Source organism: Lissotriton vulgaris, chromosome 9 (assembly GCF_964263255.1).
Source record: "Lissotriton vulgaris chromosome 9, aLisVul1.2, whole genome shotgun sequence".
Classification (NCBI taxonomy): Eukaryota; Metazoa; Chordata; class Amphibia; order Caudata; family Salamandridae; genus Lissotriton; species Lissotriton vulgaris.
In genome coordinates, this window is record NC_141697.1 from 787,456,088 (window position 1) to 787,472,499 (window position 16,412).

The following is a 16,412-nucleotide window of genomic DNA, read 5'->3' on the forward strand; positions in this document are numbered from 1 at the left end:
TTTGCCTCTTTTTCATACCTTGCCCATAGTTTCTGCCTTTTTATTTTAGCCTTTATGCCTCTTGCTGTAACTTTTTGCTGTCGGCCTCTCTATTCTGCCTGGAAAGGCCAAGCAGTCAGGAGTAAAAATCACTCGTCTCCCTACTCTGCCAGCCCCGCCCGAGAACCACTGAAGTATTTTACCTTTTGTTTAGTGGGGTGACGCTCCTCCGCCTTAGCCACCATTGTCTCTGGTGTGTGATGTGTATATTGATTTTGATAGCTTTTCTTGGGCTCCATTAGCCATTTCACAATCAATATGGCATGGGGTGCACACCTGAAAGTATTCTCTTTGGTAATGAATGGGCCTCATAGGCTACTCTCTCTGTTGTGGATACTCAATGGTCTTTTAGGCATCCCTGCAATGCATCCTCACCTCTGCTTGGCTCTCCAGCACATCCCGGCTCACCTGTGGGTAGACCGCTTCAGTAATATTTACACTACTCATGAACCCCAGAGGACCATATAGTTAACAGTTCACGGGACATCATGGAGGTTCACAGCTCACCCTCGATGTTTGAGTATGCTGAGGTCTATAGGGCATTGGACAAAAGTAAGAAGAGAAAGGCACCAGGAACAGAAGGGGTCCCCCTTTATGTCTCCATGAATAAACCGGATCTTTGGGTCCATTTGATAACCAGTGTGTTAAATGATGTAGCATTGGTAGATCCTCTTCATAGATGGAATAGATCTGTTATAATTCCCATTTATAAAAAAAGGGGATAAATCTCAGCCAAAGAAATATAGGCTCATATGTTTTTCAGATGCAACATTCAAAGTCAAGAGACATATTCTGCTACATAGGCTGGAAGATTGGGTGTCCGAGCATGAGATTCTTACTGATACCCAATACGTCTTTAAGAAAGGGTTGGGCACAGTACGCCAATGCCTAAACCTTAGTCTAGGCTTAGGCAAGTACATTGCAGTCAAAAATGGATCTCTATATTTGTCTTTTATAGGACTCACAGCAGCTTTTGACTGCGCCACACATTCTAAATTATGGCCCCCATGAGTGGGTTGGGAGTGGAGAAGGTCATAATATCCTTTATACAACGACTTTATAAGGAGGCTTCTGCCTGTGTTTGCTTTGACAAGGATAGAAAATGCTCTCACCATTTTGGCACTACAGAGGGGAGTACGGCAAGGATGTGTCCTGGAACAGTGTTTATTTTCTCTATATATTAACAGGGTTGAGAAGTATTTAAAGACGAGTGCCAAGGATGTCCCCATATTGAGGCAAGTCCCCTCCTCATTTTATTGTACACAGATGATGTGGTTGAAGAAGTCAGAACAGGTAGAGGACTCCAACTTTTAATTGATTATTATTATTTTGTTTTTAAGCACTTTATTATGGCTAGACCTGTTTTACAAACAGTTTGAACCAGTGTTTAGAAACACTGTCTCAGGCTCATTTGGAGGGTTTCCCATTGACTTTCTTGGGATCTGTGGGCTTTTTGGGTTCCTTGGGTTTTTTGGGCCCGATTCACAGAACTAACTTAAGACAAAATCCTAAACTTACTACCATTTTCGTATTCACAGAAGGCACTTGCTCATTTTGGTATTCACAGAAGACACTTACTCATTTCGGTATTCACAGAAGTTAGGAGTCCTAACTTTAGGACTCCTAAATGCCTTCTGTGAATACCGAAAGTCTTAAAATTAGGATTTTTCTCAGTTTAGTAGTAGTAAAGTTAGGACTCCTAACTTTAGGACTCCTAAATGCCTTCTGTGAATACCGAAAGTCTTAAAATTAGGATTTTTCTCAATTTAGTAGTAGTAAATTTAGGACTCCTAACTTTAGGATTCCTAAATGCCTTCTGTGAATACCGAAAGTCTTAAAATTAGGATTTTTCTCAGTTTAGTAGTAGTAAAGTTGAGAAAAATCCTAATTTTAAGACTTTCGGTATTCACAGAAGGCATTTAGGAGTCTGAAAGTTAGGAGTCCTAACTTTACTACTACTAAATTGAGAAAAATCCTAATTATAAGACTTTCGGTATTCACAGAAGGCATTTAGGAGTCCTAAAGTTAGGAGTCCTAACTTCTGTGAATACCGAAATGAGTAAGTGCCTTCTGTGAATACCAAAATGAGTAAGTGCCCTCTGTGAATACCAAAATGGTAGTAAGTTTAGGATTTTGTCTTAGTTCTGTGAATCGGGCCCGTAGTCTTCCTTGGGTACTTTGACAACTTCAGGCTTCTCAGTTTTTTCTGGGGTTGGTTTGGGAAGATGACGCAGGATTGCATTGCAGCGTACAGTCTTTGTATACAAGTTCAGTTTTACCATCATTCTCAAATTCTTAACAGGATTCTTCTTAAGAACTCTGCGTTTGATCTTTTTTTGGGTGCACGCAAAGCCTTTTGGATCTCATGGCTTTTCAAGATCCTATAAGATCTGTATTAGTCTTCTTGTGCATTGGTAAGTTGTAGCCGGACTTAAGTGTTGCAGGTTACCCCCACGTGCCATACAATTCATCCAGCTTGCGGAAGGCACTCTCTGTCAAAATGCAGAAATGCCCACCTTGCCCACCAGGATCTAGTCTGAGAAGATTCAGCTTGTTAACGTTAAGCAGAGTAATGCCTAGAATATTTCTGAAAGCCTTGATAATGCCTTTGTCCTCGCTGTGAATGATACAGGGGCCTCTATGGTGAATGCAAAGGCGGTTTCTCATCTTTCCCTTCCCAGCACGCATACGTTGGGACGCATTAACCTTCTTGATGTCAATCCAAGCTTTCAACTTCTTGAGAAGCAGTAAAGCTTCCTTACTCTTCTTGTAGCCTTCAATGTTGTCTTCAACCACCAAAGGGACCTCTGGGACCTCTTCAATGCTGTGGCCCTTTGACATTACCAGAGTAGGAAGAGATGAAGCAGCCAACGCCGAGCAGATTGCATAACGTTTCTGGGTAATATTCACTCTACAATGCCATCGTCTCCATGTTTTGGTTGGGGCAAACATGCGACCTCTATGACACATGTTGACAAATGCACCCTGGCGAGACCTGTGCCTACCACCGCCACGAACACGAGGTATACGAGCAACAGCACGGCCTGTATCCCATGATTCAGCACTAGTTTGATGCCCTGCTAATTCACTGACAGCATTGGGTTGTCTGTTGTTCTTCCGTAAGTTGGTGTGAAGAAAGTTCACAATATCTGGGCGAAGAGGAGCCTTGAACATAGCAGGCAAGGTGACATTTTTTCCTGATACCTCCCACTTTTCAGAGTACACAGATATCAAGGGATGGGCGCAGGCCTTTTCTACCCCGGTCCCCTCGGCGCGCCAGCTACACGATACTGCCTCAATGGCGGCCACAGAAGTAAAAAGCAATGTTATTGTTTTATGAATGAGTTAGACATGAAAGAGAAGTAGAGTAAAACTTTTACTATGATTTGTGGGGCAAGACAGGCTAAAAAAAACCCTCCCATTTTTTCAGTAATGCCAAGGTATCAGTGACCACATTCTTTTCTTATTTAGGAATCATATTAAATGACAAATATAAGAGGAAACCAATGTTAACTAATAGGAAAGTCCGCTTTAAGAAATCTGTTAATGGCTTGCAATGTTTCTGCAAAACGTTGGATTCAAAACCACTGAAAGAGATGTCTGTGATTTATTTCAGCAAATGTGTGGCAATTGCAAACTATGGGGCAGGTATCTGGGGCATGATTAATGTAAAGAGGATATAGCTCGTGTTATGGGAAACGGCAGTGACCTCACCCGCTGGTTTACAGAGGCGCTCCGCCAAAACACAGCCACTGATCTGACCTCATTGCGCACAAAATGTGAATCTGACTTAGGTCGTTCATGCACAGATAAAGAATGGAATACCATACTGGCGGGCCCCACTTATGTTCTTCATAATGCTAGGTTTAAGTTAATACAATACTATACAATACTCCGAGCATACCTCACCCCGGAGAAAATCAATTGTGATTTTAACAGAAATGATGTACAATGTCCCCGTTGTTCCCATTTTAATGCCTATATCATACACATGTTATGGTTGTGCCCTAAACTACAACAACACTGGGAAGGGGTAATAATACACCTATCTGAATGTACAGGTAGACAACTCTCAAACGTATGGGAGTTATGTATACTGGGGTTATTCCCAAAGAGCTGTTTCTTGGATGTAGGTCTTGTAGTGGCCAAAAGACTCATAACAAAACACTGGAAATTCCATGATCCACCGTCATTACAGGCCTCGGCGAGGGCTGAATGGGTGTCCGTTTGTAAGGAAGACACCATGGGGCTACACAAATTTCCTATCTCAGATAGTTGGTACTCGATTCTTGTAGCACATCAAGCAAACCTGCACCCCGACCTGGAATCAAATGACCCATGGAACGGGAAACTAGATGATGAGGGAGGTCAGATACCTACTGCTCTGCGTTGGGAGGGATGTTATGGTTCATGCAGCGGCACATAAAAATGAGAATGTAATACCCGGGAAATGTTGGTGATGTGATAATACAGATGTATGGGACGCTCGTCTTGGGAATGAAGCCTTGTGTACTGTTGAGCTTGAAGTTAAATGGGTTGTTAGTTTTGTAAATTTGCTGTTCTTCTACATTCTACCAGAAACCATCAATGTATATGCTATTAGTCTGATTATTATAGAATGTATTGTGAGATTTATATCGACATGGATATTCGTAACATCATTAAATGCAAATATTTGATACAATAGGACTCTTGAGTTACCCATGTGTAAGGGTGTCAGGAACATATACGATTCATACCAGGAGCTGGACTCCGTTCGAATAGTATAGAGACAGTACGAATCAAATCCCCGTACGAATCTCCCTCGGAACCTGCTGTACGTGACATCCGTACGGTTCGCGGCTGGTTTTTCTGACCCGGCAAGTACGATTCGTGTGGGGTATGCACCGTAAGACGCTTTTTATACTGGAGCTGAAAACTTCCGAAGAAGCAGAGTTCGCCCTAAAACAGGTACGGAACACCCCCCCCCCCCCCCCCCCCCGGGTACGGTGCATACACCCCATGATCGCAGGGGTACGGTGCATACCCCTGCGACCATGGGGTGTACACACCGTACCCCGCGATCATGGGATGTACACACTGTACCCCATGTTCATGTTTTTTGAGTGAAAGATAAAAAGAAAGTGTTGCCTTTATTTTTTAGCCCACAATTATATGAGGTTTGATGCTTCATCAGTAGAAGTTCCAGTATTAGCCATTTGAGACATTAGGAGCATTACTGAGTTCATATGATTGATTACATTTATTCTTGCTGAATATCCAGAAATGCATGACCTACTTTTACATGCTTTGAAATGATTATTACATGCTTTTATGATTTCACTGTTTTAATGTGTCTTTCAATTATACTTGTGCTTTCAGTTCAGCACATGAGTCTATAATGTTACTGCGTTAACATGTGTTTCAATCATAGTTGTGCTTTCAGTTAAGAAATGCAGTTTTTCAATCATAGTTGTGCTTTCAGTTCAGAAATTCAGTTTTTTTAAATATGTATGTAATGATAGTCAAACGTCATGGGGTAGAATGTAGTGCTAGAGGCACTCTTGTGGTCTGACACCCTGTGATGACCTTTGACTACCATTATTTTTACTGACTTTCGTGTGTTATTTCATCCTAGCCTGGATGTATGGTGTCCTTGCTTCTCTTACAAGTTTCTTTCTTGTAATCTTGCTGTCTTTTAGTGGGAGCTGTCATGGAGTAGGACAGCCTTGCCAAGAACAGAGGTGTGGAATGTACTTTTTGGTCTCGAAATGCAGTGTTGTGGGCAGTGATGCACACATGTTCTTGGTGTTGTAATTTGAGAGATGAAGTATGTGAATCTATAAGCAGTTGTGCACAATTGTGTATTGTGTTGTACATTAATGAGAATTATGAAGTTCTTACTATTGGCTTTAACATGGCCTCATGTCATCCTTTTTCCTGACTCTGCCTTGCTTCAGCTTTTCTGCGTGCACAGCAGTGCTTGCAAGTTGTTTGGGTTATTCACGTTCGAGGATTGTTTTTTGTTTAATCTATCCTGAAGGCTTTGTGAGCTTTGTCAAGATAAAGGCTGCAATATGCAAGATTTGGAGAAGGGGACATGAGAACTCCTTTCTGCCATGGGAATGCTTGCTTGGAACCTGGCCAGTTCTGGTAAAATTCCTCAGGCCCCGCGGGAGATCTTTCCCGAACCTTTTAGTGTGCTTTGAGATCATAAAGCTGAGGGTTGTTGAGTCTGAAACCAGGAGTTTGGAATCAAAGTGGGGACGGACACGTCTACCTCGGAGCGTAATCACGTCTGTTTAACTTCCCCAGTCAGGAGTGGGCTGAGATGCAGTGTTTGCACCAGGTGAAGTATTGAGTTTTGGTTATTGTCATTGTGATGTTTGGCCAGTGGCTTTGATCATTTAATGTGTTTTCTTTGTGATGTGTGAGTGATTCAAGGTGCATCTCCAAAGTAATCATTTAATGTACATATATCTTCCTTACAGGACGTCCAGTATTTGCTTGAGTCTTATTTATTATTATTTGCTACTTGTTTATTCATCAGTATTCAGCTGTTATATTTACCAAGTGTGTTATTATTGCTTGCATATAAACATATATATATATTTTTGTGTATTTTAATGTTCTACATTTGGCATCTGAGAAAGCCTTTCTGTTAGAGAGCATTGTGTAAAATAAAACCCCAAGCCTTATTCGAAAAAAAGAGAGAGTCTTTGCCTTTTGTTAAATAAAACCCTTTTCTGGAGGTGCTGTGTTAAAGTCTTTTACTTCGCCGTGTGTTGAGCCATTGTGTGGGAGTCCAATTATCTGATAGGCGCTAGCAAGACAGGCTTCAGTGAAGGGCTGGCTAGTTTTTTCTTCAGGTTTTTGAGTGCTATGGCCACAGCCAGTCCTTTTCTTCGTATCACCTCCATCTGGGCTATGAAAGTGCCTTTCCTGTCGATGATGACTCCAAGTTTTTTATATTCCTCTGTGCTTTCCAGCCAGATGTCCCCCCCAGAAACAAGCCTGCATTTGGGTTTTCTTTGTGTCGTAGAGAATGGTTTTTGTTTTGCCAATGTTGATCTTCATGCCATTGGCGAGTGAATAGGTCTTCACGATATTTAGGAGCCACTGAAGCCCCACTCGAGTGCGGCTGACCAGCACCACGTCGTATGAAAAAACTAGATGTTGCTGTGCTGCCTAGTTAAGAAGTGTGGGAGTTGAATATTTGTAGTTGTTCAGTCATGTCTACTCATGTCTTTCACACTCGTTTCCACCACAAACTGGAATAGATTGAGAGCACCAAAAATAGGAAAGATGGGCTACCTCTTTGAAAAATGTCAAAACTGTGGCAAAATTGTTTTATTTTTATTCAACACTACATGTTTCTAATAGCTAGGAAGAAGGTGACTTTAGTACAGCAAACCATTTGTTGATGCCATTTTTAGGGGTAAAAACAGACACTTTTATCCAGAGCACTTTTTTCCAAAAAACTTTACCAGCACATGCATAAAACAAAATAAGCCCTTTTGCGATCGCAATATAGCCCGTTACAATGCATGAACAACAAATCTGTGAAAATACAAGAAATCACAAATATAATTCTGAGACTCAATTTGCGATTCGTTATTAGCTAATAAAAATTTGCGATTCCCAAAGAGCGATTTGCAATTAAAGAATCGCAATGAAATGCATAAAAAATCGCTAATATGGTTTTCATAGAAATTCGCATTTTTGCAAGTGCAATTTAAGAATGATTCCAACTAAGTGGTAATCATGAGTAAAAATTCCAGACAGCTGAAATTCAACAGAAAGCTATTTAAACACACCCAGAATGACTCTGAACATTTCACAATGGCAGCGCTTTACCTGAAGGCGAGGAGGATGAGGCTCCAGGCAGCAGCACACAGAAGGAGGAGAATACAGAGCGCATCTTCAGAGTCCGGATCTCATTTTGCAGCGTCAGACTCGTAGGACCAATGCAATACCCACCCATGTGCAGGTCCTATGTTGCCTGCACCTACTTGCGTCAGGCAGTTTTCATGGGGTAGTAGCTGTAGCTGGCGGGTTGTCACAAAGCGCACTTTCACGTATTTTCAAATCATTCCTTAATGCCATGTTGTCAAGGAGCAACTACCACATCAGCTTCCCAACAACCGCACATGATTTGAATAAGATCAAACAGGAATTCTACCAGCTAGCCCGCTTCCCACAAGTATTAGGTTGCCTTGATTGCACCCATGTAGCAATATGTCCACTAGCAGTTAAAAGAAGAAATATTTAAGAATCGGAAATGCTTTCATTCGCTACAGGTAGCTTGCAATGCAAAATATATAAAAAGTGACATTCTGGCTCAATACCCAGGAAGCGCCCATGATTCCTACATATTTCGCCAGAGTGGCATACACACTTGTCTACTCAGGGGTGAATTCGGAGAGGGACATCTGCTTGGTAAACATGTGTTATGATTCCTCATAGACATTGTACGTATGCCAATGCAAGACCGTCACTGACACTTTGCTTACTCCCTGTAGGTGGCAGCGCTTACGCCATGCGTAACTACATCATGACGCCATACCTAAATCCAACAACCCCCGACGAGCAGAGGTACAATGCTGCACACATCACCACCCAGAACATCATTGAGCGCACCTTTGGGCTGTTAAAGAGCCGCTCCAGATGCCTACACAAGACAGGAGGAGCATTACAGTACAAACCCGAACAATGCTGCTGGATTGTGGCTGCATTTGCCAGGTTACACAACATTGCCACAAGGAGGGACATTCCCATTGAGGTGTCTGACAGCGAGTCAGATGATGACAACCAGGAAGGGGCACAACAACGTGCAGCACATGGGGCAAGCAAAGCAGAAGGACGCAGGAGACATACAGAAATCACACAAAATTACTTCTGATGTGAGTAATGACGAGACAATACACAGCTTTTTTGAATTAACTACATTTTTCACAAATTAAATACCTTGTAGTGTTGCGGCCCACATATCAGATGCACAGTAGCACATGGATAGCATTACTGCCAAATTATACAAAGACATACACATTAGACTTGATAGTCAGTTCAGTTCATAAGTCTTTATTTTGAATATTTCATCATAAAAGACACAGACATTAAGATAAAAACATCATAAAATACACATCAGGTTTAAAAAGTAATAGGTTAAAATTATGTTTGCACTTAAGACAATATATACCGAAAAAGGTGCTACAACATAAGATGTTACATCAAATAGTAATATGTGCAATATAGTACCATAAAAAGATATAAACATTCCAGGACTGTACTGGACCATCCTATATCTTAGTGTTTGGCCCTAATGATCCACATCCATCCTAAGAATTTTGCTACCGCAATTACCAGCGATTCCTTTGTGTCAGTCCTTAGGATCCTCAATGCCTCTAGCCCTACGCGAGTACCAATGCTTCGACAAATAGGTTTAAGCCATTTGTTCCGAGGGACTGTATAGGCGGGAAATACAAAAAATATATGGGCGAATGATTCCTTTTGGTCAGTACACCAATGGCAAAATTCATCCTCCTGACCATTCCAGTTTTTAGTAAACGTTTTTGTTGGAAGGGAGCCGACTCTAAACTGATGGTATAACTTCCTATCACTAGACCTAGTGATAATGTCCCAATAGCCTTCTATCGACGGATCAAGTTTGTGCTCAAAGAACATCCCAGACAAAGAAGAGGCGTTGGACGGTGCAATACATTTTTGCCGAACTGATAGCCATTATAAATCTTTAAAGGCTTTTTTTGGGGGGGGGGGAAGGTTGTTAGCAGGATCTATCCACAAATTGCACAACCCCATATTCTCTAGGTGCATTCTTACTTTTTTAAACCATAAGATGTTACCCGAACCCACAAGAGATCTAACATCTAAAATTGCCTTTGCAAAGGGTGCCAACTCTGGAGTTGTCCAGATCCTCCTCCATAAAGCCACAGGCTTATAACGTGCCACATCCTCTATTGAGTGACATCCTAAATCCATTAAAAGTGGCTTCAGTGGACTGGAACGAGGAAGACCTGTTAGATTTCGCAAAAATTTGTTCTGAACCTTAACTAACAGGGAAAGGTCAGCAAATCCCCAGAGATCCGCTCCATACAAATCACTGAACTTATCCTGGAATTATAGATCTTTAAAGCGGGACCTATCCTTTTTGTCAGCGACGATCTCTGTTCTTTGACTAAGCACCCTGATAGCTGGGCAAACTTAAGGGACAGAGTGTCAATCTGGGGCTTCCAGCTTAGTTTACTCTCCAAAATAAGCCCCGGGTAGGTCATGACCTTTGTCTGTTCTAGCTGTATAATATTCATTGTGACATGACCAACCACTGGCCTGCTCTTAGTAAGAATCATAAATTTGGTTTTTGCTACATTAACCTGTAAATCGTTATCATGGCAAAACTCCTCAAATTTATCGAAGGCCGCTTGCAGCCCCATCTGGGTCTTTGAAAATTAAATCGGGTTCCCCCACCGATGTATTATCCCCTCTTAGATGCAGTGGGATATTCCCACTTCTGGCCGGCACGCTGACTAACATCTTTAATTACTCCTTTGAGAGTGCCTCTATTCCTAGCAGCTGGAAGCTAGCCCAGGTCAAGCCTATTCTTAAAAAGCCCAACAGTGACCCCTCCACCCTATCCAATTATAGACCTATATCCCTTTTACCTTTCTTTGGGAAAGTACTGGAGCATCTAGTAAATAAATGAGTTACCACCTACATTGAGGCACATGCATTGTTTGATCCTTCACAGTCAGGCTTTCGTACCGCCCATGGTATGGAGACCGCAGTTATTGAGATAGTAGATAACATTCGGCTCTCCCTGGATAGAGGGGAATCAGCTATTCTGGTCCTGTTGAATCTATCGGCGGCCTTTGACACCATCTCCCACAGCATTTTGAAACATCGGCTGTGGGAGATTGGTGTCAGGGGCAGTGCCTTGGCCTGGTTTGAAGACTATCTCGCTGGCCGCTATACCTATCTCCAAATGAACACCTATGTATCCAGGAACAGGCCTCTCACTGTGGGGGTACCACAGGGGTCGATTCTCAGTCCCCTATTGTTCAACCTATATTTGACCCCGTTAGCCAACATTATAAAATCTTATGGCTTCTCCACAGTGTTTTATGCCGATGATACACAGGTATTTATTACCTGCAGTTCTCAGTTTCTGGACACCTGTATGAGATTCAAGCAGTGCATGGTTCACATTAGCGGTTGGATGAGTGATAATAAGCTCCAACTCAACTATAGCAAAACCGAAATCCTGCTATTTGGTAATGCCAAAACTATTTGGTCCCAGGATTGGTGGCCTCACGAACTCGGACCCTGCCCGGACCCTAAAGAAGTGGTGCGTGACCTGGGCATTATGCTGGACAGTGCTCTCTCGATGAAAGCACATGTCAACCAAGTATCTGGTACTTGTTACGGAATACTTAAACAACTGCGTAAAATCTTTAAATGGCTTCCTTTAGAGGCAAGAAAGCCTCTGGTTCAGGGGCTCATTATAAGCCGTCTAGATTATGGAAATGCCATGTTTGTGCCGATCAATGAGTGTGTGCTCACCAAACTTCAAATACTACAGAATGCGGCCGCCCGATTGGTACTGGGACTACCGCCGAGGTCTGCCTCTGCACCTAGTCTAAAAGAACTGCACTGGCTCCCCGTGCGCCAAAGATGTCAGTTTAAAATCCTAAGTCTCACCCACAAACTCCTCTATGGTACTGGCCCCACCTACCTGGCAAAAAAAATTAGTTTGGTATAGACCATCCAGAACTCTACGTTCTAGCTCGAAGTCTCTTCTTGTCCAATCAAAGGCCCGTACCTCCAGAAATGGATGCAGGTCTTTCTCTTACCTGGCACCGCAATTATGGAACAAATTGCCCTCCCATCTGCTGTCTCCCATCTAGCGTTCCGCAGGAGTCTGAAAACCTGTCTCTTTTCCAATTAATTCCCCCCTCAACCATTTTTTGCTCCCTTTAAGGTTGATGCCTTCTTTTTGCCAAGCGCCCTGAGACCTTTCTGGTGAATTGTTGCGCTATACAAAAGCCTTTGACATTGACATTGACATTGATAGTAAGAGGGTGTCGTCCGCGAACATAAGTAGCGGAATCTTAATGCCATTCAAAGATGGGGCATCTGTTGGAAAGGCAGAAAAGTACTGCACAACCCTGTTGATGAACAACAAAAACAGCGTTGGCGCTAGTACACACCCTTGTCTAACACCCCGGGACACTGCAAATCTATTGGTAACCTGCCCTTGCTTTCCCCAGCGAACTTGTGCAAAATTTGCTTTGTGTAGCTTGATCACTATATCCAAAAGCTCCTGGGGCATCCCCATATTACTTAGTGTCCTCCACAACTTAGACCTGGGTACCAAGTCAAATGCTGACTTAAGGTCAACGAAGGCGGCATCAATAGTGCCACCTCCCAAGCTTACTACTCTCCAATAAATCAATAAAAACCTAAAGACCTGCTCGATGGTACTTGTGCATGATCTAAACCCTGCCTGCAAGGGAGACAGTACGTCTTCAAGCTCGATCCAGCTCTGGATTCTTGCTAAAACAATCGTAGCGACTATTTTCTGGATGGAGTCAATCAAGCTGGTCGATAATTCCCTGGGATGGAGCGATCCCCCTTCTTATATATTGGCAGGATCTCAGCTCCTCGCCATGAGTCCGGGATGCATGCCCCCTTTGCAATGGCATTTCCAAGAAATACAATATAAGGCACCCAGTTGGCTGTGTCATACTTGAAGAGATCTGCTGGGATACAGTCCAATCCCTGGGCTTTTCAGCAAGGAACCTTTGTTAAGGCATCCTTGACTTCTTTGCTATCGAACGTTAAAACTAGGGAAGTGGGCAGGGGTCGTAAGTCATGTGGAGGCAGTCAATTTCCAAATCCAACCCTAAAAACTGGGTCTCGAAATACTCAACCCAGTCCTCTGTAGAGACATGGTTATCAGGAACTTGGGAATAAGGTGTATTTGTAATTTGTATTTGTATTTGTAATTACATTTATAAGGCGCTCAGCTACCCACATGGGGTCTCCCGGCGCCGCTTGAGATAGCACTAAGGTGAATCCAACAATTGTCATTGAGGGAAGAGCCAGGTTTTAAGATCTCTGCAAAATTTCGTCAATGATGGCTCGAGTTTCAGCGGGACTGGGAGAGAGTTCCACAGCCTGGGAGCCAAACAAGAGAAGGAGCGTCCGCCTATTCTCATCAATTTGAAACGTGGAATCAGAAAGTTCCCTTGAGATGAGGATCTGAGAAGGCGAGATGGAGAGTATTGTTGGACAAGAGACTGGAGGTAGGCCGGAGCTAACCCCTGCTTGCTCTTATACATAAAGCTGAGGGCCTTAAATTTGACTCGGCTTTCAATGCAGAGCCAGTGTAAGTCTTTAAGAAAGGGGGAGATAGAAGATCTCCACGGGACCTTACATAAAAGCCGTGCAGCCGAGTTTTGGACAAGCTGGAGTTTCCTTGGGTCTCCGCGGTAACTCCAAGGTAAAGCACATTGGCGTAGTCCAGGCGAGAGTTGACCAAAGCCTGGACTACAGTGCGCCTTGTCGAGTCTGGGAGCATCCAGAGGATTTTCCGAAGCCACCCTAAGATGGAGAAACAGGTGGCCGCCACTCTGACCACTTGGTGCCGCATGGAGAGCGAATCATCCAGAACAAAGCCAAGATTTCGTACCTGCGCAACAGGAAGGGGTGGAGGGTCCATTTCCGGCGGCCAATGGTGGGGGCCCCAAAGATGCTTATGCTTGCCCAGAATAACCACCTCCATCTTGTCTCCATTCAATTTTAGGAAGTTCGTCTGCATCCACTCCGCCACTCGGCTGAGCCCCTGTTTAAGAACAGACGGAGTACCTGACTCAGCCAAGGAAAGAGAAAAGATAATCTGAGTGTCGTCTGCGTATGAGTAGAGGGAAAGACCGGCATCTTCCACGATGGCTGCCAGGGGCCTCACATAGATGTTAAAGAGCATAGGGCTCAGTGAGGACCCCTGAGGCACCCCATGCGCAGATGAACGAACAGAGGAGGAGGAGTTAGAAGAAATGACCTGAAATGATCGGCAGCTCAAGAAAGAGGACAGCCAGGCCAGAGCAGGACCAGTCACCCCGGCCGCCTTCAGTGCTTTCAAAAGGACAGGGTGTGAAACCGTATCGAATGCGGCGCTTAAATCTAAAAGAATAAGCGCCGAGGTTTTGCCCTGATCGAGGGGAGAGCGTAGATTCTCAGTGACCCCCAAGAGGGTGGTCTCCGTGGAGAAGTGGGTACGGAACCCAGACTGGGATGGGTGTAAAAATCCTGTAGTCTCCACGTGGGAGGCAAGATGTATATTAATGTGCATCTCCAAGATCTTTGAGAACATAGGCAACAAGGATATGGGCCGGAAATTGGAAAGCGTCTTGGGGTCTGCGCCAGGTTTTTTTAGGAGTGGAACCACTGTGGCTCTTTTCCATTCGTCCGGGACAGTGGATTTCCCCATTTGACTAGATAGTCAGTCACCAGTATTGTCTTTGGCAATGGTTACCTCACCATTGTTGAATGTCTCCGGACATGCCAGTCTATCTCCTCCTCCCTTGCACACCCTGACGCCTTTCGCCTGCTTCTTTTCCATCCCTCAAGTTGGAGACAGAGGGTGTTGAGCTACGAATATTGTGTCTCCTGCTAGTGTTGACAGGCAGTGACAGACTACTGAGGCTTGAGGCCTCCTCACTCCCCTCTTCCCCGTCACGTTGTCAGCCCCAACAGTGGCAGCATGCATTTGTTCAACCGCATTTGTCACCCGGCCCAGGGCCTTGGCCACATCCCCACTACAATGGGACATCTCAATTTGCATGTTTACGGACCTACGGGCCAGCAGTGCAGTGTTAGTGCTCATGCAATTGTTTGCTCGGGTATAGCCATGCAATTGCTGCATCAACTGGCAATATTGTCTCGTCTGTGTCACTTGTCCTGCCTTCATCACCCTGGTCAGCTCCTGCATCTGCCTGTTGCCCTCAAGCACAGCTGAAGTGAGTTCCCTCACGCAATCAGTCAGTCCAGCAATGTTACCGGCCATCTTGCTGATTTGTGCCTGCACTCAACACATGTTTTTTGCTTGCTGACGCTGCACACGGAGCATCTGGGCCTCCAGACCATCCCAGACATCAGAAGGTTGTTCCTCCCGCAGTGCAATACGTATCATTGCCCTACGCCTCCAGCTTTGGGGTGTGGCATTCCGGACCTGTGCTTGTGGTGTCGGCGTGGGTGTGCCTTGAGCCTGGCTGGTCTCTTGTGTTCTGTGGGACTCATCCTCAGTCTCCATGGTCTGCGGTGGTGCAACTGTAACCCTGCGTGTGGTGGGAGCACGGGATGTTGTCTGTGGAACCACAGGTGTGTCTACATCATTCATAGCCGTAGTATCCTGGGTGTCCATGCAGTCACTCTCCTCAGCCTCTCCTTCTTCTGCATCTGTGATGTTAAACAGTGCAAATCTTAGTTATTTCTGTGTGTGATGTCATGTCACAATAAGCATAATTTTGCTCTGAATAAATTAATGACTATCATTATTCACATGTTCTGACTTCTCATTGTGTGTCTGCCTACGACCTGCCTAACCTGCCTGTGTCTCCCATAATGCACTTGGTTGTGACAGGAAAACCTGGAATGGATTTCCTTTCTATACACTTGTCCTGAACTGGGGTGAGGTGCTAATTTAGTTATGTCTCTTGTAATGGTCACTTGCATGCATCTTACCTTGAGATGTGTTGGCCGCTCCAGATGTGTCCAGCTGAGTTACTCCCACCACAGCTTCAGGCTGGAGTGTGGACTCCACCAGGTCCTCCATGGGCGTGTTCTCAGGCTGTGTTGGTGGTCCCCCTCCGGTCCTCTTGGCTTCCTTCAGCCTTTCAGCAATCCCTTATTTTGCCTGGCTGCGTAGGTCGTACCACCGCTTGTTCAGTTCATCAATTGAACGGTGTGTGACACCCACAGCATTCACTTTACTCTGGGTTCTGAGCCAGATTTTTCTTTTTTGTTCCTCTGGGACTTTCAATGAAAGTTTGATAAACAGCTTGTCATGGCTTATTACCACATCCTCAATGAGTGTCTCTATTTCCTTTTCACTAAATTTAAGTTTTCGTTTTCTCCCTGAGGTACTCTCCCCTGATGTTGTTTGATTCATTTTTGCCAAGGGACAGGTCTGCAGACAGAGTTATTTGAAGTACTGTACTATGCTTCCTCCTCTCACAGCAACAGAGCACTGAATGAAGCATGGGCTGGCTGACTTCCTGGTTGTGATGTCACCACCATGCATCAAAATGCGACCTGGCAAATAGCGAAATCGCTAATAGAGAAATTGCTATTAGCGATTTCTCTATTTGCGAGCTCGC

At 44.2% G+C, this 16,412-nt stretch overlaps 1 pseudogene; it reads right to left on the reverse strand.

Moving 5' to 3' along the window:
• Positions 1–1,446: 1,446 nt before the first annotated feature.
• Positions 1,447–15,868, reverse strand: LOC147692264 (large ribosomal subunit protein uL4A pseudogene; annotated as a pseudogene).
• Positions 15,869–16,412: the final 544 nt, after the last annotated feature.